We start from the raw sequence: 22,530 nt of genomic DNA, 5'->3' as shown, positions 1-22,530 counted from the left end.
CTGTACATAATGGTATGTGCTATACTTTGATGAAGTTTGTCTCCTCCAGCTTCACCACAGACGTGAAGAATGAGTTAGATGCTGTGACATCACTGGGCAATAGGAATTTCTCAGCTCTGTTACAATAGTATGGAACCACCACTGCAGTATATGTAGTCTCTTGGTAAGGGACACATCGTTATGGGGCACGTGGCTATTTATTGACATGGGACGATAATAACCATACGTTATTAAAGCAAAAAACCTTACAGTATATAGAGCATGATTTCATTTTCTAAAGAAAAGTGTATATATATATATATTATGCAACATATTTTTATAGTGTATTCAATCAATACGTTTTTATTTGTGTAATGAGAATCAGTGGAAAGAAATAACAATGATAACTAAGTATGTCCCCACCCCTTTAAGAAATGGCTAAGCCTTGGCAATAGTTTTTCTCTCAGAGGTCACCATTCACCCTTTCTTGGGCTGAGGAGTGTTCCCAGCTGCGTGTGGGAACTTGTCCAGCGGGCTTCCACCTTCCACCCAGGTCACGTGCTCCCGCCACTCTCCTGCGAGCTTTTCACAAGAGAGGCCCATTTGTCAGTACTGAGACCAGACAGCCATTTGTCTCTCAGGTTTAGACCAGTGGAGGGTGCACCCAGCAGCGTGAACTGGCCTTTTGCTGTCATGAAATATTACTGTTTTACACTCACAAATAAAAGTTAGCAGCATTTCATTGCTGCGTAGTGTGAAATGAGACCTCCTAACCAGCTGGATGCAACAGCCTGGCGTAGAAATGGTGATGACTGTTAGTGTTCATGGTTCAATTCAATTAGGAATATGTTTTCCTCTTCTTTGGTGAAAGGGGTAGTCAAGATGAAATGCCTCACAAACTTCTGAAATATGTACTTGTATAAAAGAACTATTAAAGTAGAGTAACATCTCTATGATCTTTGAACTGAGCCGTCATTCTGCCATTATTGATGTAGCTGCTTTAAGCCATCTAATTAAAATCAGAGTGACAGATTTGTTATTGAAAATCTGAAACCTAGCTCACATCCCGTACAGCACATCTGAGCAGGGTGTATATCTGCTGTTTTGATGGGCTCTCAAAATTGCTAAGCTGTGCCGGGTGCCAAAAGGAATTCAATAAATCTTTTATTTTCTTACCGAGCAGTTCTCATTAGTCTTTTTAATAATAGCAGTAGTGGATATCAACTTCAGTTCTCCAAAATAAATTGTGTCCATTAGGGTTGTAATTATAGCATCAAATACGAGTTTATTCTGCTACAAAGAAATGGCAAGGCAGATAGGGCTGAGTGCTTTCCTTTGCCTTTACTTTTCAAACATTGCTTTGTGTGTAGAATGTGAATCTAATACCTGGGTTGGGGAGAGGTGGCCTGTCAAGGTCCTTGGTCATCCAAACTGACAAGATTACTCCCCCCTTGCTGCGTATACGGTATCAAGTGGTGTGAATTCTGCACACACTAAGTAAGAGCTGGTCACTAGTGAACAACCCGCAGTTCAGAACCTGTTAAACAAACTACATAAACCTTAGAGTGAGGAGTAAGTGACAGAAGGCTGTGTTATCTGAAAATTTAGCTCTTTTAAAAAAAAAAAAAAAAACTAGCAAGAACCATCTGTCATGGTTATTCAGATTTGAGGGCTAAATTGAATGGAAGGCATTGCTGGGCTATTAAACAAATTCTCTCAAAATATTTTCATACCTTTCTTTCCCTCTCATCAGAAGCTTTTTCTTTTTTTTTTTTTCCCACCAAAGATGTCATCCAAGTGTGTTTTGGGGTTTTTTGTTTGTTTGTTTGTGTGTGTGTGTGTGTGTGTTTGAGTTTATGGCTTCTATGCCATGGGGAAATCTTGTTATTTTGTTGGTTCTAAAGGACTGTGTGGCTTGCAAGCAGATGAGTGTGAAGTATATAAAGTTTATTCTGGATTCTGGATCTCACAGCCTTCTGATCTACTTCTCAGTCCTGATTGAGGTGTCTGGATGTTCTAAATTAATTCGTTAAAGATTTCTCTAGAGGTTGGCAGAGGGTAACATTTAAGCAGAGCCCTTCTCCTCTCCATGCCCAGAAAAGAGGGAGGAATTACCGAGCAGAAAAAATGAGCAAGGGGGCAGAAGTCTGCATTTCATGGTGAGAATCTACCATCACTTTTTCATCCTTTGTTATTTTTCCACTTTCGTCCTCCAATTTGGAAGAAAAGTTTTCTGTTATTTCCTATGTTGTGAACAGTAACACAAATTTTGGAAGCTCTATCCTCTTAGGCGAGTGTGGAAATAGGAAGTTTGGAAAGATATTTATATTTTAAAAATATGTATGGAAGGTAACCTCGTTTCTTTCCATCTCCTAGCTTCATTATTAAAAGGAAAAAAAAAATTACGTGTTGATGTGAAGGCAACTGGATGTCATTTCCCTTTAAATAGTACAAAACATATGGGGGCAGCATTGCATTTGTCACAAATTGTCAAAATATTTTTTTTTTTTTTAAGAAACCAAAATTTTCTAAGGATGGTTCCAAATGTGCCTGATTTCCCTGAGCAGTGAGCAGCACGACCTTTACATTAGCAGATATATTTATAAATACACATATGGCCCAACAGTGCCTGACGGACTGCTAATCTGATGAGCCAGCGACAGAATTATGGTGTATCACCTACATGGAGTTGGTTGTTGTTATTGTTTTGCTTTTAAGTTACTGATTTACCTTAGCGGTTTTCACTTATAGTTATCCCATTTATCAATGCTTATTGACAGGTGCAATTTGTTAATGCAGGCTGTGGAGCGGTTTGAATGTCTTGATGTTTTTTGTGGGGTCATTACATGATGACAGCTTTTTTCTTGGTGAATCTGTGAGACTTGTCAAGATGCACAACAAAGACATAAAAGAGAGGGAAATGTGTTGTTTTGGAAGAAGGCAGGTAAAACCTTAAATGTTACTGGTTTCTGGTCTATTTTACACACTTGTAGAAGTTTAAAAAATAAGCACCTATAAGGTGCTTTGAGCTTCTCAAAAAAAGAGAAGCCAAGCAAATGCAAAAAAAAAAAAAAAAAAAAAAAAGAATGTCCCACCCAGAGGTCAACTAGGTTCCAAAAGGTACCAGAGGTCAACTGTATTCCAGAATGTCAGACACCCCTATGGGTGCCCCCAAGTAAGGGCTCTTACTGAATAGGGTTCTAAAAGTATAATATTTTTCAGATAAGTTGGGACCATGTTTTTCAGGTTTTTAAAGTGAAATGCCCTCTTTTGATAAACTTCCACACAACCCCAGCCCTCCCCTCCCTTTCTGTGCCCTCAGGTGTACTTGTTTTGTACTTCCTTCCTCTGACTTCCCACTCCCTCTCCTGTTGAGAATCTTCTTGGCTGCTGGGTTAAAACTGGCTTATCTCCACCAGCCAAGAAGGTTTCATACAGCTGGACTTGCCAAGGTTTGTGTTACAGAAATGAAAGATATTTTTCTGTATTCAGAAGATGAGATTATAACATTTAATGCCCTTTTTCAAACTACTCTGAAACCCCAGGAAATTTTAATCTCCCACCCCACCTGAGAATCACTGATTGAGGAGGCTTTCCTTTTTCTTCCTCATCCTCCATATGCATTATCATGTTTTCTAAGCCTGTCACCTTTTCTTTTCTCTTCTTTTCTTTTTCTTCTTCTTTTTCTTTTTCACATTAACCTTTCTGGCTGCTTTTTGATTCCTGAGTATTCGCCTTTCTCTAGCTGATGACATTAAAGGACATTTTCCCCTACACTAAGACAGTGAAATTGCCTGAGCGAACTGCATACTTTTGCAACTGAGTTCATTTCTTTTTCAACTTCACAGGTACTGTGAAATGTGTAAATAGGGGCCTTAATTTTCCCTCAGCTGCAATCTACAGTCTGTAACACCTCTGAGGTGGAAAAAACATATGAATGCTGTTCTTTTAAACTCGTAATAGTTTCATTGTAAATTCCCCCCATGTACTCCCAACCCTCTGTAATAGTGAGCGATTGCTTCCTCTGAAGGCACAAATGGAGCTGATTGATTTCAGGAGACTAGGAGACGCTACATGTGTCTGTAGGGAAGTTTTCTACCCCCACTCAGTACCTTAACTGCATTAAAATCACTAAGAAACACAAATTTCAAGTGGAGCAGGTATTCTTTATGGAAGGAAGTACTTCTTTATATGTGTGGATAAGGTAATCCAGAAACTTTCGTTGAATCGAAATGCAAACTCCATTGGGAGCTGTACATCACAGGGAGGTTCCAGAATCAGAAATTAATTATAAAAAAGAAAAATGGTGAAATTAAATATGGTTCTTTTATATTCATCTATTTGTTAAGTGCAGTGGAAACCATTCATTAATTTATTCAAACCCACTTCCTGACCTGCCACTGTACGTAATTCATAAAATTTCATGTTGAGAAAGAAAAAAAAAGGTGCAAATCCAGAACTCTTTACTCTGTTTTCATGTATGGTGGAAAATGAAGGTCTTGAAGAGCTTTACACATCTCACTTGCAAACTAAAGTAGAATTGAGTGAGAATTTGTACCATATGTCCACTTATTTTTCGCACTTACAGGAATCACAAGTGATCTGAGCTCATAAAATGTTGATTTTTACAAGAAATTTCTTTTCTGTTAAGAAATGTCATCTAGGTCTGTGAGGCTTGTGATGGATTACAATACAAAAATGTGGTTAACTTTCAACTGCAAAGTAAACATGTAAAAGTTTACAAAAATAAAATATTAAAACCTTTTGTTTTCCCTTTCTTAATTGTGTACTCGTAGTTGGAAATGGTGTATATTTTTCAAGTTGTTCTTCCATGACTTACTTTATTTTTAACTATTATGTAGAGGTTGCCTTCTTGTTTTGATACTCGTAATTTTATGTTATCAGAGATATTCATTCCTGGATTTATTTATTTATTTATTTATTTATTTATTAAATGTATTGGGGTGACAATTGTTAGTAAAGTTACATAGATTTCAGGTGTACAATTCTGTATACATCATCTATAAATCCCATTGTGTGTTCACCACCCAGTGTCCGTTCTCCTTCCATCACCATATGTTTGATCCCCCTTATCCTCATCTCCCACCCCCCACCCCCCTTACCATTCCTGGATTTAATTGGCTTCTCATTTAAAAATTTCCTAACAGTTTTGTATGGAAAATATTCCCATAGTAAAATATCATAGTAAGAGGAATAGACTGGGATTGGTATGGTCAGTAAGAACAGGTAAATTATTTGTGCAGTAAAGAACTTGGCCTTGCCCAGTTAGAGATCTCCTTTGCCTTTGGCTTCTGGGAGGTAATAATAGATTCATACCTCATAGGAGTGTCTTCTTTAGAAAGGGAGGTGGCCACTCCAGGAAGACCAACTGTGAGAAGATTAGGGTGGGGGCTTTGGTTCTTGTGATGTCAGTCCAGCTGGAGGCTGAGATCAACCATGAGAATAGTCAATCAATCAATCAATCAATTATGCCTACCTAACGGAGACCCAATAAAAACTTTGGACACCAAAGCTTAGGTAAGCTTCCCTGAATGGTGACACTCTGTGCAGATTGTGTCATATCAATGCAGGGAGGGTAATACATTCTGAGGACAATGGTGGTTGGTTTTCCTATTTGGACCCTCTCAGACTCTTCCCTATGTGTCTCTTTCCTTGGATAATTTTCATGTGTATCCTTTCTCTGAATGATCCATAACCATGAGTATAACAGCTTTCAATGAGTTTTGTGGGTCCATCTAGCAAATTATCAAATCTGAGCATAGTTTTGGGGAACCCCCCTAAACTTGCAGGTGGTATCAGAAGTGAGGGTGGTTTCGTGGAGGATGGTGCTCTCAAACTTTGCAGTTAGGTTAACTCTTGCAGTTAGTGTCAGAAGCAGGAATTCTCCAGAACACTCCTGACTCACTGAAACGTGGTTAGGGAAAAATTATTACACTACAAAAATCAAAATCTGCTTTTCCATAAGTGAAGTCTCTCTTAAATCATTTTTGAAACAAATTGAGGAATAAATAAATGCATATATACTTACCCATACCAGTAAAGGTATAAGCTACACCCACAGGTAGGAAGAATATTCTAATAGTAATTAACCTCAAGTACTAAGGGTTCCTTCCCTACATATCATATTATTCGACAAGGAAAAGCACTTAACAGATACCTCATCTGAGCAGTGACCCCATGAGAATTACCAGAAATCAGACAGGAAGCCTTTCTGAAACTTCAGTCAGGAAACCAGAAATAAGGTGGAAGTTTGTCAGCCCCAAATACTGAGGGAGAAGCTCATGCTTCCTTGGGGAGCCCCCTGTCTGGGACATCATTACCTGTACCACAAGGCCCTGCAGCCTAAAGAAGCTAACATGCCCTCCAAAACTGAGCTGTACACCACTCCCCTCATTCACAGAATCCAGAGGTAATGAACAACCAGAGTATAAAATGAGGGAAGTTTAAAGTTGTATTATATAGAGGAATAAAGAGTTGGAATGGTTTGTCACATGTTTAAATTTCATCCTAAAACAGAGAAGAATCTCAAGCCTCACAACCGTATTGGAATTTTTCTTTTTTTTTTAAGGCGGTATATTCACTTCATCTTTCCCACATCAAAACCAAAATACTTTTTTTGTAAATTATGTACAAGTTCAGTGTTGCAGAGAATGGAATCCCTCTCTATGGCATTCTAATCTAGATATGAAAACTGCTGAAGATGTGAAATACTAACCCACTACAGTATGCTATATGAAAGATAAGTGTCCTACCAAAGCCTATACTTGTACCACAGATGGCAGGGGCATGCCTGCTTCTCAAGTATTTTCTTGGTGTCAGACAGACGCCACTCCAAACAGCGGCACCCTCAGTACTGCAGGACTGCTTCCACTGGCCGTGGCCGACTTGAAGGAGAAGGGTGAAATGTACATCAGCTTGTCTCTTTCCAACTCGGAGAAGGCAGCGGTATTAATAGTCCAGCGTTCTGAAATGCAGTAGGATTTCATTGCTGGAGTTGGATGTCATAATTTAATAATTACTGGATTTCATTGTTAGTTAAATACAAGACAATCCTTTTCAAAGAACGTTTATTACTGGCGTATGTGTAAATACATCAAATAGAGCATTTGCTGTCGGCCCATCGTTTAACCTCCTGCCTATCATGCTACCTACCATGTGTACCGCAGATTCATTTATTGTGTTTAGATCCAGCTTTGCACCCATGGTGTCAACAGGGTCCGAGCACGTCCGTTGTATCTGTATCTTCGTTGTGTGATAGATCTCTTTTCATTTCCATTTCTCTCCTGTTCACAAACCTGTTATTAGTTTTCCCAAATGGCTTATTTAGAATTTTCTCATTTCTGAAAGATGCTATTTTTAGGTGCAAATGATGACTGCACAGACATCGGATAATGACTCATTTTCTCATGCTGGGTCAGTTTTACCATGACCCAATCTTGCTTTGTGTCAGTGGCACTGTTAAAACACAAAATGGAATTCATCCCCAAGCTCCTTCTGATGTGGGTGACATCAGATAGAAAGTGGTTAGTGTCTTCATGTGGACAGAAGGATCTAAAATAGGTCCCCAAATGTCCTCACCTGAAGAGGAGCAACTTGGCTACCTCACCATGGCTGTATTCTTTGGTGGTGGTGCTCCTTCCTCCTCTTTCCTTCCCTTCCCTTCCCTTCCCTTCCCTCCCCGCCCCTCCCCTCCCCTCCCCCCTCCCCTCCCCCCTCCCCTCCCCTCCCCTCCCCCCCTCCCCTCCCCTCCCCTCCCCTCCCCTCCCCTCCCCTCCCCTCCCTTCCCTTTCTCCCTCCCTCTTTCCCTCCCTCCCTCCATTTCTTTCTGTCCTTTTCAGTTTTATCCCAGAAGACCAAGGACATATAGCAGAGCAAATACAGACAACTTTGAACCTCTGAACCTGCTTTGAACTCATTACCTGACTGGGAAATACTCATCTTCTCATCCTTCTCTCTTTAATTGCCAGCTTCACACTAGGGTGGTTACTTGATACATGTTCTCAGAAGTTTAAAAGAAATTAAACTGTGTTGACTGGAGTGAGGATTTTGTGTATATTTCAGTGATCAAAGTGATCTCAGTTTCTGCTTCCACAAATAATCTTGCATCACCATGTTCTAGGACAGGGTTTCCCAACCTCAGCACTACGGACATTTTGGGCCAAATAATTCTTTGTTGGGGGCCGTCCTGTGCATTGAAGTATGGTTAGCAGTAACCCTGGCCTTTACAACTAGACACTAGCAGGACACCTCCTTACACACACACACAAACACACACACACACTCACACTCAGTTGTGACAAGTTAAAACCATCTCCAGACATTGACAGAGATTCCCTTAGAGGCAAATTCACCCCTGGTTGAGAATCACTGCTCTAAGATGTAACACTGGTGATCTAATATTTCTAAATATTTTAAGAAGATGGCTGTGACAAACGTTCAGGTTGATAACGCTGTGATTTCTCCATCTCCAAATAATGCATTTGTTTCCCCAAGTTGACTAGGAAAGAGGAAAATTTGCATTTTGGACTCCATGTTCCACAAATTAACAGAATTTTCTGTCAAAGAAGAATCAAAACTATTTATCTCCTTATAATGTGAGGACTGTAAGATCAAATTACTTCTGCATTTTTTCACCATTAGAATATCGTACTTAGGATCGTTCTAGTTCCAAATCTTGACCAGCATCAGTGAAACAGCCAGGGTCTTGTTTACTCTCCACTTTAAGAAAAAGCAGAACTGAAGGTAAAGGCTCTGTGCCAGCTCTTTGGTGGTTATATATGTGTACCAGCCCCGAAAACCACCCTTAATAATTGTTTTTAAATTACCTATTGCCAGCTTTTTGCACTTAAACACAGATGAAATCTAAAACTAAATTGCTGACTTCCTGGTTAAGAGTGAGGGTGTGTGACTGCAGCGCATGTTACTCATTTGGAATACAAAATGACTGTACAACTCTAAATAAAATATTTTATCATAGGTAGCATTTATCCACAAAGTTGCAAGACATATCCCGAAACAGGAAATAACAGAATCAATTTTAAGCCCTTCACTTTGCTTCCTTTCCTGACAGTACACCCTGAAAATGCCCCTTTTTGAATTTTACTCAGTTTCTGGACAGAGGTGCTCGTTGCCTAAGTTTCCAGTCATCAGGAGCAATCATTTGGGCTTCTAACAAAGCAGGCATGGAACTTAAAAACGAAGGACCCAGGTTACTTTGGTTAATTCATACACAGCAAGCTGAGTCCTTTACAGTCGTTCTGTTTGGTTGGGAAGAAAAGATCTCCAGAAGAACCAAACAGCTATCCTGGGCTGTCAGAAGCTTCAGCACAGCTAAAAAGCACCATTTGCTATAAGCAACAATCACAAAATGTTCCAGAGCTCTTGAGATCTCTGCTTTCATGGGACTGATTCTGATGACCTTATATCAATGCTGATGAAATCGAGAAATAGCTGTGTATCTGGTATGTGCAAGACCCAAAGAGGATCTACTTTGAGTGGAAACCTAGGGCATTAATAAATCGTTTCCCTGGACCTTTTCTTCCTTGGAAAGATTTCTTGTCAGGTATAGGGAGTAGGCAGGGTCTGCTCACTTTTGAACTTCTGCATTTCTAACCTGAATGTGGATTTTAAGCAACCTTTTATTCAAAAAAAGAATAACAGATTGAAAAAGAGATTGATATTCCAGCCTTCTGAGTCTTCACTTTGTGCTGACAAATTAATTGTTTTACGTTCTTTGAACAGTGAGGCTCTGTTCGGTTTGCCGGGTCACATGCATTTCATTACACTACACCTTGGTGACAAAGGAAGCTTAGGGGTAAAAATGAACACAGGGATGAGTCAAGGGTTTGGCTTGAGTTCTGTGACTCAAACACTGACAAGTCATTGGTCCTGACAGTCTGTCCTGTGATACAATGGAAAAGACCTGTGGCAAGCTGTGTTAACGGAGCCTAACACATTTTCCAAGGGATGTTTTGTCTCTAGACTCTGTGGAGTCATATTTAAATTTGCTCACTCACTCATATTTAAATTTTACCCAGACAGCCTAGTCTAAACCCCGATGGATGGAATGACTGCCTAAATATACCAAATGTATTTGGTAATTCAGATGTTCTTTCCTGGAATTAAAGATTGAATTACTTTTAGGAATAATGATGAAATGTTATATTTCTTGATCTAAGTGGTGGTTACACGAGTGTGTTCAATTTGCAATAATTGAGCTGTGTGCATATCATTTGTGTGGTTTCCTGGATGTAATGCTTAAATTAAAAGATTAATTTAAAAAGAACAGTGCTGAAATCAACAAGATTCAACAAAAGTTCATAAAAGGGAAAAAAAAAAATCTTACCTATGGAAAAAAATAGAACCACAGCATCTCAGTGAGCTTCCAGATATCATTTGTGTAGTTTAATCAAACATCTTTGCAAATGTACCTCTATGAAGCTTTTTTATCGCAGACTTATCTTACAAATATGTGTTTTTCATATGTACGTATAATCATTATTTCATTTTGTGATGGTGAAAATGCTATCTCCTTTTTTTTTAAAATCCTTTTCCGTTGCTTTTCTGATAAGTTTTCCGTCATATTTAATTAGACTTGAATGGGTATCGAGACGAGTACTGTCGGACTATGTATATCATTTGCTCAGGACCACAGTGAGCCTGAGCACTTACCTTTCCTCTGCTGCTCTATTTAGTTGGAATGACTTTTGAGAACCAATAAGGGGGAGGTGCTACTCCCACTGCATGATAAACCATGGTGTTGAGGTCTTCATCCCCTTACAACAGCTCTGTAAATTTGAAATCCAGTTTTGGAACCTCTTAAATTATAACCCAGAGGATTCCATAACCCACATAACATTTCAGCCCTTGCTTTTGGTAAGACCATATGAATTTAGATTTATGGTGAGGAGGGAGGGATAAGGAAGCTAATCTGAGTTCGTGGAAAATGTAATTATTCTTTTAATGATATAATGTATGGGATTTTTCTTTTCAAACTGCAAAGCGATATTTGCTCACAACAACATACAAAGTATTTTCTTCACCTCCTGCCCCCAATTACCCTCCCTTTTAAAATAATATGTGCTAACAGTTTTGTGCATGTCTGTACATTCTTGATGGTTATAGAAATATAGAAACATAGAAACATACACATACTTGTGATTTTTTTTTCTTTTTTTTTTACAAAATGGCATCATACTATACGTATTTCTCAGCACGGTGCTTTTTCCTTTTAGCAGTGTACTATGGACATTTTTCCAAGTCAGTTCATGTAGTTCTTAACACATTCTGCTTCATAGCACATCACAGCCTATACTGTTGACGTATTGTAACTTGAGGATTCAGGCTGTGTCTGTTTTTCTGCCCCTATAACAAATGAAGCAATAAATACACTGGTACATTAATTCATATATAATAATACTGGTATTTCAGTAGGATAGACAACTTTTAAAGAAAAGTTGATTAAAAAAAAAAACAATTTTCCTGTGCATATAGTAAGTGAAGGGATTAGCCAAGTACTAGCAGACACAGATCCTGGTTCTTTACTAAATGCCCAGGAAGAATTGCAGGTATTCTATCAACCATGGACTTGATTGAGAAATCCTCAAAATGTCAGTTCTTTGCAGAAAATAGATTGGAGGTAGCCTGAAGCTATTGTGGGAACAAAGATTAACTATAAATGGGCACAAGGAATCTCACTGAGATGATGAGAATATTCTAAAATTGCATAATGGTGAGAGTTGCACAACTCAGTAAATTTACTAAAAAGTCACTGAATTGTACTTTTAAATTGGGTGGATTTTATGGTACGTAAATTATAACTCAATCAAGCTGTTCAAAGGGGTAAATGTTTAAAGCAGTTCATGGCACATCTTTTTTTATATCATTAATTAGCATTATCTGAGAAAAAAAGCTTTGCTTCAGTAAAGTCAATTTTAGCCCCCAACATGTGTTCGATTTATTACAGTCATAATTCTTGGAATTTGCTCAACAAATATTTTCTGCATTTAATTGAATCAACTTTTTTGCTCTTGCCGATTGCAGTAGTCATTTCCCAGGATGGCATTGAAGAAAGCCATTATCTTATTTAGACTCTGATGAATTTTATCAGTTCTGTTTAGTTACTCATTCAACAGTTATATACTGAGCACCCAGTGTGTGTCATGCACTGTTCTAGTGATTTGAGATGTATTTGTGTTTAAGAAAGTAGAAGATCGCTGCCTTCTTGGAGCTTATACTCTAGCTAAAGTCTTAAGAACAGGGAGAAGACCACTATTTCATATTTTAAAAGAGGGTTTCCCCAAGCCAATTACCTGGGTTTTGTGTTAAAATGCAGGTTCTGCTTCAGTAGGAATGGGTTCTGGGATTCTGGATCAAGGAGTCAGGTGATGCTGATGCTTGCTGGTCTGAAGACAATTTGAAGAGCAGGGTGTTGACATACAATGACATGTGTATGCCCAGTGATCATGGTTATATGAGGTTGTGGTGTATTTCATACCCTATGTTCTCTCAAATCCCTCCATTTCCTAGGATCCAAGTAAACAGCACAGGTGGGAGTGGAAGGGTTGGCAGCCAGTAGTTCTTGGCCATCACCCTCGTACCTCTTCAGTGAGTCTTTGGTGGATGAGGGATGTGCTGCCCACTACAGAGAGTAGGAACATAGCTGGTCCTGAAAGTCGCGTCTTCTGGCCACTTATTCCATTGCACTGACCTTCCCATCCACATGTTTGGTCCAGAGGTTAGGGAGCTTGAATATTTTTCTTCAGAGCTTTTATAACTCTTGATGATTAAAACATAGCATGTGACTAAATGTTAAAAGCCAATGGATTATAGTGATTGACTTAGGAAAGAAAATAATATTTTTTGAGTACATACTGTGTGCATTTAAGCATCCTGTGATGCTTAAACCTTAGGAGGGATTTATTAATATTATTCTCATTTGCAAGCATGAAAACTGTGGCCCTCAGAGGATTTTGATGTTTTTTGTTTTTCAATTTGTCCAAGATCACACAATGGCTAATTAGCAGAACTAAGATTAGAATAGGATTATTTGTATCTGACTTCTGAGAGGGAACCATACCCTGAGCCTCGTACCCTGCTGAAGAGTTCTTAGTTAAGGAAAAGTCTCTTGTCGCTTTAAGAGATCCCTCAATTTTTACAACTTTTGAAGTTGAAGCACCATAATTTCCTTTAAAAATATTACTTCACCCTCATGCCCCACTGCTACCCAGAAATTCTGAAAATACAAGGCCCTTGACAGTGTCTGTTATAAATCATTTCACCTGATAATCTTTTGTGAAGACAAAATATGAAAAGAGTCTGTTTCTGTCCCTTGTTCTTTTCAAATATTCCAGTATGGCAGGCAAGGTATGTTCTAGACACAGGCAATTTTAGAAATACAGAAACATCATCTGTTGGAACATAAATGATCCTTGTTCTATGCCTGATAATATTTTGGGCTAGTCATCTTTGGAACATCAGATTTAATTAAGCATAGTTACTAATTACAGACTGTGCAATAGAATTCCTGGGGAATTAGATAAAGAAAATTTCGGATAATAAATAGAATTCTCTTCCTATGCTCCACCCCCTTTTGGGTAGTGTCTTGACCTTTTGTCAAATGCAGTGCAAAGAAAATGTAATTAATGCAAGTGTGTTTTGTATGCCCAGTAATAGATTTTTTTCATTGAAACATAACCTTTATATGATGCTTCCGTTATTACTAGCTGTCAGGTGAAAATTAAATGAGCTTGCTCTGAGCTTCTGATTTATCTTTCTGTCTACAAAAGGCTATATGAAGTCTGAGGAGATACATGGCTTTTGCTGATGATTCTGTAAATTAGTCCCATCAATCTTTGGTGCATGATACGCCCACTCCTTGAAGTCGGTGGCTGAGGCCAGCAGTGATAACTTTGTAGCCCAGCACTCTCTCTTCATCCTCTGCTTGGAAAATGCCTCCAGCTCAGAGGAACTTCTACCAGTTACTATACCATGTTTCCCCAAAAATAAGACCTAGCCGGACAATCAGTTCTAATGCATCTTTTGGAGCAAAAATTAATATAAGGCCCAGTATTGTATTGCATTGCATTGCATTGCATTGCATTATATATTATACCTGGTCTTATAGTAAAATAAGACCAGATATTATATTATATTATATTATATTATATTATATTATATTATATTATATTATATTATACCCAGTCTTACAGTAAACTAAGACCGGATCTTATATTAATTTTTGCTCCAAAAGACACATTAGAGCTGATTGTCCGGCTGGGTCTTATTTTCAGGGAAACACGGTACCAGTGCAGTTATTTACTTAAAACATGCATGTTCATGGACTCTCATAGGTTAGAAAAAGGACCCAATTTACCAGTGGGATATCGTGTTCAGTTTATTGCAGCTTCATGGCAATCAGATTCAGAAATGAAACTGAAAACTGACTTAGGGGATACAGACGGCCCTTCCATGCATTATCTCCAAAGGGCTTGTCTTTCTTTATTGCAAATGTTGTCCTTGGTTTTCTCCCCAAGGGCAGCCCCTACCTCCTAAATCCCCACAACAATATTATCAATCTGGGTTGGAAAAGATACCACCCTTTTGCTTTACCTGTATTTCTACAGCTGAGCCAGAAAGCAGGAGTTGACTCTTAAATGGCCCCTCTGCTTTGTGGCTGTGAAACCTCTGCTCAAGGAGGAAGCCGCCTTTATGCCGCAGTGCCCTCCTATTTGATGTCTGTGTTAAAGGATAGTCCCAAGGAACACAGAGCTGACTTTAACTCTGGCTGAGTCACCAAGGATTTGGAGATGGAATCCCACTTGGCCAACCACCAAAAAGTCTCCAGTTTCCTGCGATAACTCAGTCTTCACAGGGGTGCGGAGTTTGACCTCACATTTTATGAGAACAAGCAGCACATCCCCAGCAGGGCCAGAAACCCTGCAGGAGCGGTCCTTCCCTCGCTATTCCAGCACTTGTGCTGCCAGTTTTGTTCAGAGCTCCAGAAGTGCAGGGGATGTGTGAACATGTCAAATTAATGAAAAACAAAGTTAAACATTTCAGAACCTGCAAAAGGGTTCAATTCCAGAAATGAGCAAAGGTTTGGGAAGAGCCTTATTTTTTCAGCGAGGTTTATTCATCCTCCATAGACGCAAAAATAAGTCTTTCAAAGAACATGAATATTTGAGGCATTTGGCAACACGCAGACTCTGGCAACCTCTCCTTATTTATACCATGTAATTATACTTGCCTTTATATGTGTGTCCTTTTCATTACTGAGTCTAACATGGTCTTTTGTGAAATTCCAGTTATTGATTAGCACTGGCAACTCTGAAATGTGGCTTTTTATACATCAATAAATCTTTCTTTTTTCCCTTTCTTAAATCACAGCAGATATTGTTGGACATTTGGGGAGAAAACAACTTAAAATTCACATCCAGATCTTGGCTGCCAATTCAGGACTTTGTTACTACGAAATTTGCCAAGTTTTTAGCTTACTCTTCGCTGAAAGTGCAGCTTGGGGTGGGGGATTCCTGTAGCTAGAGTAAAAACTGTGACATCATTAGAACTCAGCTAAATCTGAGGCTCCCATGAAATTCGGGCCTTCACATCTTCCCCCCATCTCTTTATTGGTTTCTCCCCTCCTCACTGCTTCTCAATCCATCCTACAGTCAGTTCTTAAACTGAAAGCAAACAAAAAAACTGTTCAAAAGCATGACATCAGTGACCAACTATGAGCCTATCAGATTTGTTTGAATAAATATAAGTAAACAACCAAAGACTTGGTCTTTTTTCAAAGCATTTAATCCTTTTTCCAGTTGTATACTTACAGTGTTAATTTTCATTAGGGAATCTGTACCCCTTTTAAAAGGAGAAAATCAGTATTTCTGGGGAAGAAACTAATGAGACATGCGTGTGGGCATCATCAGCTATTTCCAACTTCCCTTTATTATGTACAATCGTTATCATATCGAATCTCTTGCATCCAGGAAAATTTAGTAGCAGCCCATTGTTCTAAACTCAGTTATATTTAGGGTTAAATCTCTTTAAGAAGAAAAGAACAGAAGTTCTTGGATACTGCTGTTTTCATATTACATGTTTATATCAACATACATTGAGGTCATATTTTATTTCAGAAGATTTCATTCGTTCCTGTGTTAACTGGTCCCCTTGAACCTGAAAGAGTTAATGCAACTTTTCATGCTGCCTGCTTTGCAGGCACTGAAGATCTCCTCATTCTTTTGAAATTAATGGACTGTTCTTACCTTTGTCTGATTGTGCAGAGATTTGCATGTAGACCCACTAAACCTGCCAACTCTAGCACATGGTTAGTAACTATTCTCAATATGGGTGAGCCCACAAAGTACTGCTTCAGAACGGAACACTATTTCCTCACAGCAAGTTTCCTTCTTCCTATTTAATGTTGGCAACCTTGATTTTGGAATATTTTTGCATTTACAATCAAGAAACTTTCAAAGAATGTTGTTCTGACTGGCTTATTGGGTAGCCATGATTTATGGCATGTTTAATTCCACCTGACTTCCATTGGGTGGTTGCATGGGGAGAACATGAAATATGTTCGGATTTTTGTCGAAGCCCAAGAATAGCATATTTTTGTCACATACCAGATTCAAACTTGTATTCCAAGCATTTGTTTGTTTTACTTGCTGACTGATATATTCTTTTTGTAGCACAAGTGTGATTAGTACATGGGTTTTGAGACCTGTGTCACTGCTGGGATACTGTTGCCACATCTTCTGAGGTCAGAAGGCCATTACAAGCTGTACAGCAAGAGCACAGTGGGTTCTGATGAACCATTTACTTTCTTGTAATGCAGGAGCCTATTTAGGGTGATCCTTGTGCTGCTGTCAGAGCAATGAGGGTCAGCAGTTGTGGTGACAAATTAGTTTTGACAAGTTTAATGACCCCAAAGAAGAAAAGTCTGTGGCTCTGATAGCAACTGGGGAATAATTGGTGAGCTCAGCCAAATGGGGAATGTGTTAAAATTCCCCAATTCTCTCTGGCAGGCCAATTACACCATTCAGCAAAGGGGTGGAAGGTTGCCATCCACTTCTTTAGCCTTACAAAAGCATCAACAGGCTATATTTCAATCAACCAAATTTGGTTTGGCGGGACATCAGGACACTGAAAGAAACAACTGGATCTTTCAAATGATGTGCGTACGAAGAACTTGGGCAAAGAGCAAAAGGAGAATTTTTGTCAGGCACCAGTGGATAATGCTGATCTCACTGTTGGCGGGTTCTGCTGGTGCACCACCGCTAGCTCCCCCTCATCTGCCCAGGGTGGGGAGGCCCTGGGAACAAGCATAGGTCCTTAGAATGCATGCTAAGTAAAGTTATCAATTACCAGCCCACCCAAAACACCATCTTTTCATTAACTTATTCAACAAAAATATCATTGTGAACCTACTATATGCCAGGGCTCTTCTGGGTGTTAGGGAAGAAGATGGACAAAGCAAGAAAAGACCCCTGCCTCCATGTAAAGATACAGTTAATAGGTAAATAAGAAATAAGCCAGATGATTCCAGATGGTGGTAAGTGCTATAGAGGAAACACAGAGGGTATGTGGCCGATGCATGTTTCTAGGGCTGCCATAACAAAGAACCACAAACTGGGTGGCTTAAATAACAAAAATGTATAGTCTCATAGTTCTAGAGGCTACAAGTCTGAAATCAAGGTCTCAGTAGGGTTGATGGCTTTGGAGGGTTGTGAGGGAGAGATCTGTTCCAGGCCTCTCTCCTAGGCTTGTAGATGGCCGTCTTCATAGTCACACGGCCGTCTCCCTATCTCTTCACATTGTCTTCCCTCTGTGTGAGTCTCTACATCCAGATTCTTCCTTTCTATAAGGACACCAGTCATATGGTATTAGCTCCCCTGCCCAGTGACCTCATGTTAACGTGATTAAGTCTGTGAAGACCCTGTGTCCATATGAGGTCACATTCTGAAGTACTGGGGGTTAGAACTCAAACGTGAATTGTGAGGAGGACGCAGTTCAACCCATGAGAGCCGTTAAACCACCTAAGAGAATGTGGTCAGAGAACAACACATCTTGGAGGCAGTGATAACGGAGTTGAGGCCTGAGGAGAAGAAACCAGCATTGAGAAGAGGGAGAGGCAGAATTCGTGCACAAAAGAAACAGCCTATAGAAAAAGACCCCGAGGTGGGAAGGGCTTTATGTGGCGTAGGGGGAGGAGCTAGAGTGCTTGTGAGGACAAAGGAGAGCATTAGGTCAGCGATGTGGTAGGGAGCAGAGGACATGGGCCTTACTGGCCAACTGCAAAGAAGAATTTAGGTCTTATTCCGAGTACAGTAGGAATCCAATGAGCATTTTAGTCAGAGGAGCTGTGTTCTCGTTTGCATGTTGTTTAAGCCCATAATTTTAGAGTGCCTTCTGAACACAAAGTGATATGTGCAGTGCAAAGCGGGGCTCAAGGCTTTTCCACAGTCTTTATCACAGCCTAGCCCTGACCTCTTACCCTTTATTTAACCACCCAGGACTTCTTGCCACTCTCTGACAGCCTGCTCCCACGGCATGTTGTCTGTTTTGTCTGTTTTCCCACCTCTAGAACTTTGCCGGTGATAGTTCTTCTGCCTGGATTTCCCTAAGTGCCTACTCTATACATTGAACACCTATTCATACTTTGACACCCATCTGAAAAGTGACTTTCTATATGGTGTCATCCCAGATTCACACAGTCCATCCCTGTCTTTGCTTGTGCCTTTTATTATAGCACATGGTATTGCATGTGTTAGTTTCCATGCCCACCTAACCAAATAGTGGGTGAACTCCCTGAGGGCAAGGACCCCAACCCTGTTTATCTTTATGTGCTGAGACCCTAACACAGCCCCCAGCCTAGAGTTAGAGCCCAACAGCTGTTTATGAAATGAATGACTAAATGACATATAAGACAGGGCCCTGTGCTTAAAAAGAGTCGTCATTAAGCACTCTGGGCCTATCGGAGTAGAGTGGAAAGAATGAGGGGCTTTGTAAGCACATTAACACCAGTCTGACTTTAGTCCCAATGCGAGTTCCTTCTGGACATTGTTGCTTAACTTCTTGGAGCCTCCATTCCTTCACTAATAAACTGAGCCTAATGATTCATAATGTTTTTTAAAACTAGAATTAATTTGGGACACCTTTGTGTATGCAACTGACCCATGGCCTGGCACAAATTAGATGCTCAATAAAATGATGTTTTCTTTCTCTGCCCCTTATTTTCAGAAAGCCTTATTGTTATTACATGTGGGGGAAAGCACATGAAGATTCATGAAAACCCTGAATTGGGTATTTGTTCACTTAAGGGCTTGCTGGTTGTGTATGGTAGACATTTATAGGGAACCCAGGGAGTGGAAGACAGTGTTGCAACGTTCTGATGGAAAATCGGTGATTTGGAGTTGTGGAGTAGTCAGTCACACTTTCCATTACCAATCAGCTTTTCATAATGAACTTGAAGAGTGTAGCATTTGCTACCACAGAATTCCAGCACTGAAGGTCTGATTCATTAACCATGATAATCCCTTTGTTTGGGGCCTTATTTCCCATTCCCGAGAGGCTGCCTGATTTGCAACATGGGCATTTCAGGCAGAACATTTTGCCCAGTCTTGCAACATCTATGGTGTGCTGTGAGTCTTTGTTGGACCTGAGCAGATGATGTAAATGCTTAGTTTTTAAGACAAAAGGGAAAACATTAAGAAGCTCTTTTCTTTATGCACCCGAGCCAGACTAGGGATGAGAATTAAAGAAACTTCACCAATAAGTCTGTCAGCGCTAAGATTTCTTTGTTTTTTCAGAGCAGTGTTATATGTATGTACCTAATAGCAAGGTTTTAATCATGACTTGTACTTAAAATCACAGTTCTCTTGTGTGAAGATCTAATTTTCTGTGGCAGTACTACTCTGGTGGGATGTCCTTAGGGCGGCTCAGTAAGTCCCTTGGTTGACATGCCTGCAGTATGCAAATCCCATCTCGTGGTTCTCTTTGAACTCCCTGTAGTCTGCGTCTCTTCCTCATGCACACAGTTTCAGAGCCTTCTCCTCACTGCCCCTCACCACCCCCACCCCCCCCACCCCCCAGTAGCAACTTTTACAATCTTCTTTTAAGTGTGCTAATTATAAAGGTGAAAGCAGACATTAATTGGCTAGGCAGCCAAACTGGAGAAGTGTTATTCAATCCAAATACATTGATTACTGCATAAATAAGACAGGTTTGATGTATAGTCAGTGTAAAACCCTCTCAGGCAAGGACGCCCAACCCACTGTTGGATGATGATTTTATCCTACTTTTTCATTTGAGACCCGTAGGCCATACCTTCAAAGAAAGAACAGATATATAGATATGGAACCACTTTGAGATTCCCCCCCCCCCCCCTTTTCATGGCACTGCGGGAGACAGGTGGCTTAGAGGCCTAGTGGAGATTTGGCAGGTTTTAGCTCCCACTGTTTATGCCATGCTGTGAGTTCCAGGGCAAGTTCTCAAGGATGGACTTCTTAGACGATTTGTCAGGAAAGATGCGAGGGCTTCATCAGTTTGTGACTGCCTGTGTAGATTGTTCCTTTCGTTATCGATGTGCCTGAGAGTTGAGGCAGAAATCTGCCCTTTCGTGGGCACTCTTGTCATCAGCGAAGCTGCAGAAGAAAAAGTGAAAGATCAAACATGAAAAGTTGTTAAGGCGTGGTCAGCCCTCGCATGTACTAAACTGTTTCTGTCAGGGATTACTGTTTGGGGTTTAGTCAAAGTTGGCTTCAGGAAGAAGCCACTTTGGTAATAAAAGGAGAAAAAATATATAACTGGTCCATGGGATCAATAGAAAAGGAAAAGAAAAAAACCAAAAAACTCCATGTAATGTCTTTTGGTGCACTCTAAAGCTGGAGGTTAGATCCAGTGTGTTGCATTACTTCAGCGTGGGCTGAGAATCAGCACAATGTTTCCAAGCCCTTTGGTTTTCTGGGAAAGGCCTTTATTTGACAGGCCAAAAATATTCCACTTGAGGGTTGGGTCTCCACAGAATTAGACAAAGGGCATCAAAGCCTGTTCCATGGTGATCTGAAGGCTTCGGTCCAGGACATTTCTGTTGATTTGGATACCAACTATCGTCTCAAACCCAGGACATTGGGTTGTAACATTTTAATAGTCAGCCTGGATTTTTGGCAGGCTTCTGTTTAGTTTATTTTTCTCTGAGCTTGAGAGTTAAGAAATTTGAGAGCATTGCTGTATCTTAGAACTTAAAATAAAATTTAAAAAAGCAATTGAAGGTGATTTTTTTCCCTTTCAACTACTGCGTTGAAGAATAGAATTTAACTTTTATAAATTGTTAAGTTGGGTAACTTAACCACCACAATTTTTTTTCATGGATAGTGTAAGGAGGTGGTTTGACCAAGGTTGAAGACGTGTGTTTGTTTGTTTGTTTGTTTCTAAATATAAAGATGGTAGTAAAAAAAAAAAAATTCAGGGGGAGCAGACTAGGGCATTGTCCTAGCCACTGGCTTGTGTATTTATACTAATTCAGGTCCCCTCCTCTTTTCCATAACTGCCATTTAAGGGACACTTCTCACTGCTTATTAGTTTGACACCTTACTTTCCCTAGATTTTGCTGCTTTCTGCTCTATCTCTTAGGCAACCAAATGCAATGTGGGGATTTGAAGAAACCGATATATTATTCAATCACCAGGTAAACGCTCTATCCTTAAATATAATTTATCAGTGATTTTTCCCCTATGGCTGTGAGTCCGTAAATGCTGGGAGAGAAAATTAATCTGGCATTTTGGTATTGTTCAGGCTTCACAACTCTGTTTGTTAAAAATCTATTCTGAGACATTAGAAGCATCTTGGATATTTCCTGTTATTTAATCTATTGCCAACCATAACCACTGCTCATGACCCTCCTTTCATTGGTGTGAGGCTTCAAAGTTTGTAAAATATTTTACGTGTGTGTGTGTGTGTGTGTGTGTGTGTGTGTGTGTGTGTGTGAAGTCCACAACAGCCTCTGGAAGCAGGCCAGTCTCAGTGGCAGAAATTCCTCCTCTGGCTCATGACACCTTTGTCCTTATATTTTCTATGGAATTCAAGTGCTGGTGGTGGAGGATTAAGTACAAAATAACCTTCCACTTTCCATTTAAATTTAAAATAGACCAACAGAACACCGTATGTCTTCATGGGTGTAGTGATGGAAAATGGAAAGACCTGACTTTCATTTACTATCTTCCCTCAATACTCCCGAGACGCCATGCTTTTGAGACGTCTCTGATTTACAACTGTGCTTCCTGGGTCATCTTCATTTGACACAGCGGCTAGCTACTGCCATTTATGCTTTCTCTCCCCAGCATGGCCCCTTGTCCCCTCCACATCATGAATTCTCTTGCTTTTGCAGAAAGAACTTCTGCTCACCAGGTGGGTCTTTTGAGCTTTCACATCTCTCTTTTATTTATTTATTTTTACCCACAGGCTTATTCCATGTGCACTGTTGTCTGAATTGTCATGAATTTTGGATTTAATTCCAGAATGTCAAAGGCATGT

The 22,530-nt window shown here is 39.9% G+C and overlaps 1 protein-coding gene and 1 long non-coding RNA gene across 5 annotated transcripts in view; one reads left to right on the top strand and one right to left on the bottom strand.

Annotated features, from left to right (window-relative positions):
- Window positions 1-22,530, top strand: part of GLIS3 (GLIS family zinc finger 3) — a 471,393-nt gene that overhangs the window by 326,519 nt on the left and 122,344 nt on the right. The window lies entirely within an intron of this gene.
- On the bottom strand, window positions 5,075-8,061 carry LOC141571339 (uncharacterized). The gene is made up of 3 exons (XR_012496100.2): window positions 7,920-8,061; window positions 7,153-7,283; window positions 5,075-6,964 (listed from the first exon to the last, which is right to left on the bottom strand). It is a non-coding gene; the product is annotated as an uncharacterized LOC141571339 (long non-coding RNA).

Source organism: Rhinolophus sinicus, chromosome 16 (genome assembly GCF_057876585.1).
Source record: "Rhinolophus sinicus isolate RSI-liver-muscle chromosome 16, RSI-T2T, whole genome shotgun sequence".
NCBI lineage: Eukaryota > Metazoa > Chordata > Mammalia > Chiroptera > Rhinolophidae > Rhinolophus > Rhinolophus sinicus.
This window is presented reverse-complemented; position numbering and strand designations above follow the sequence as displayed.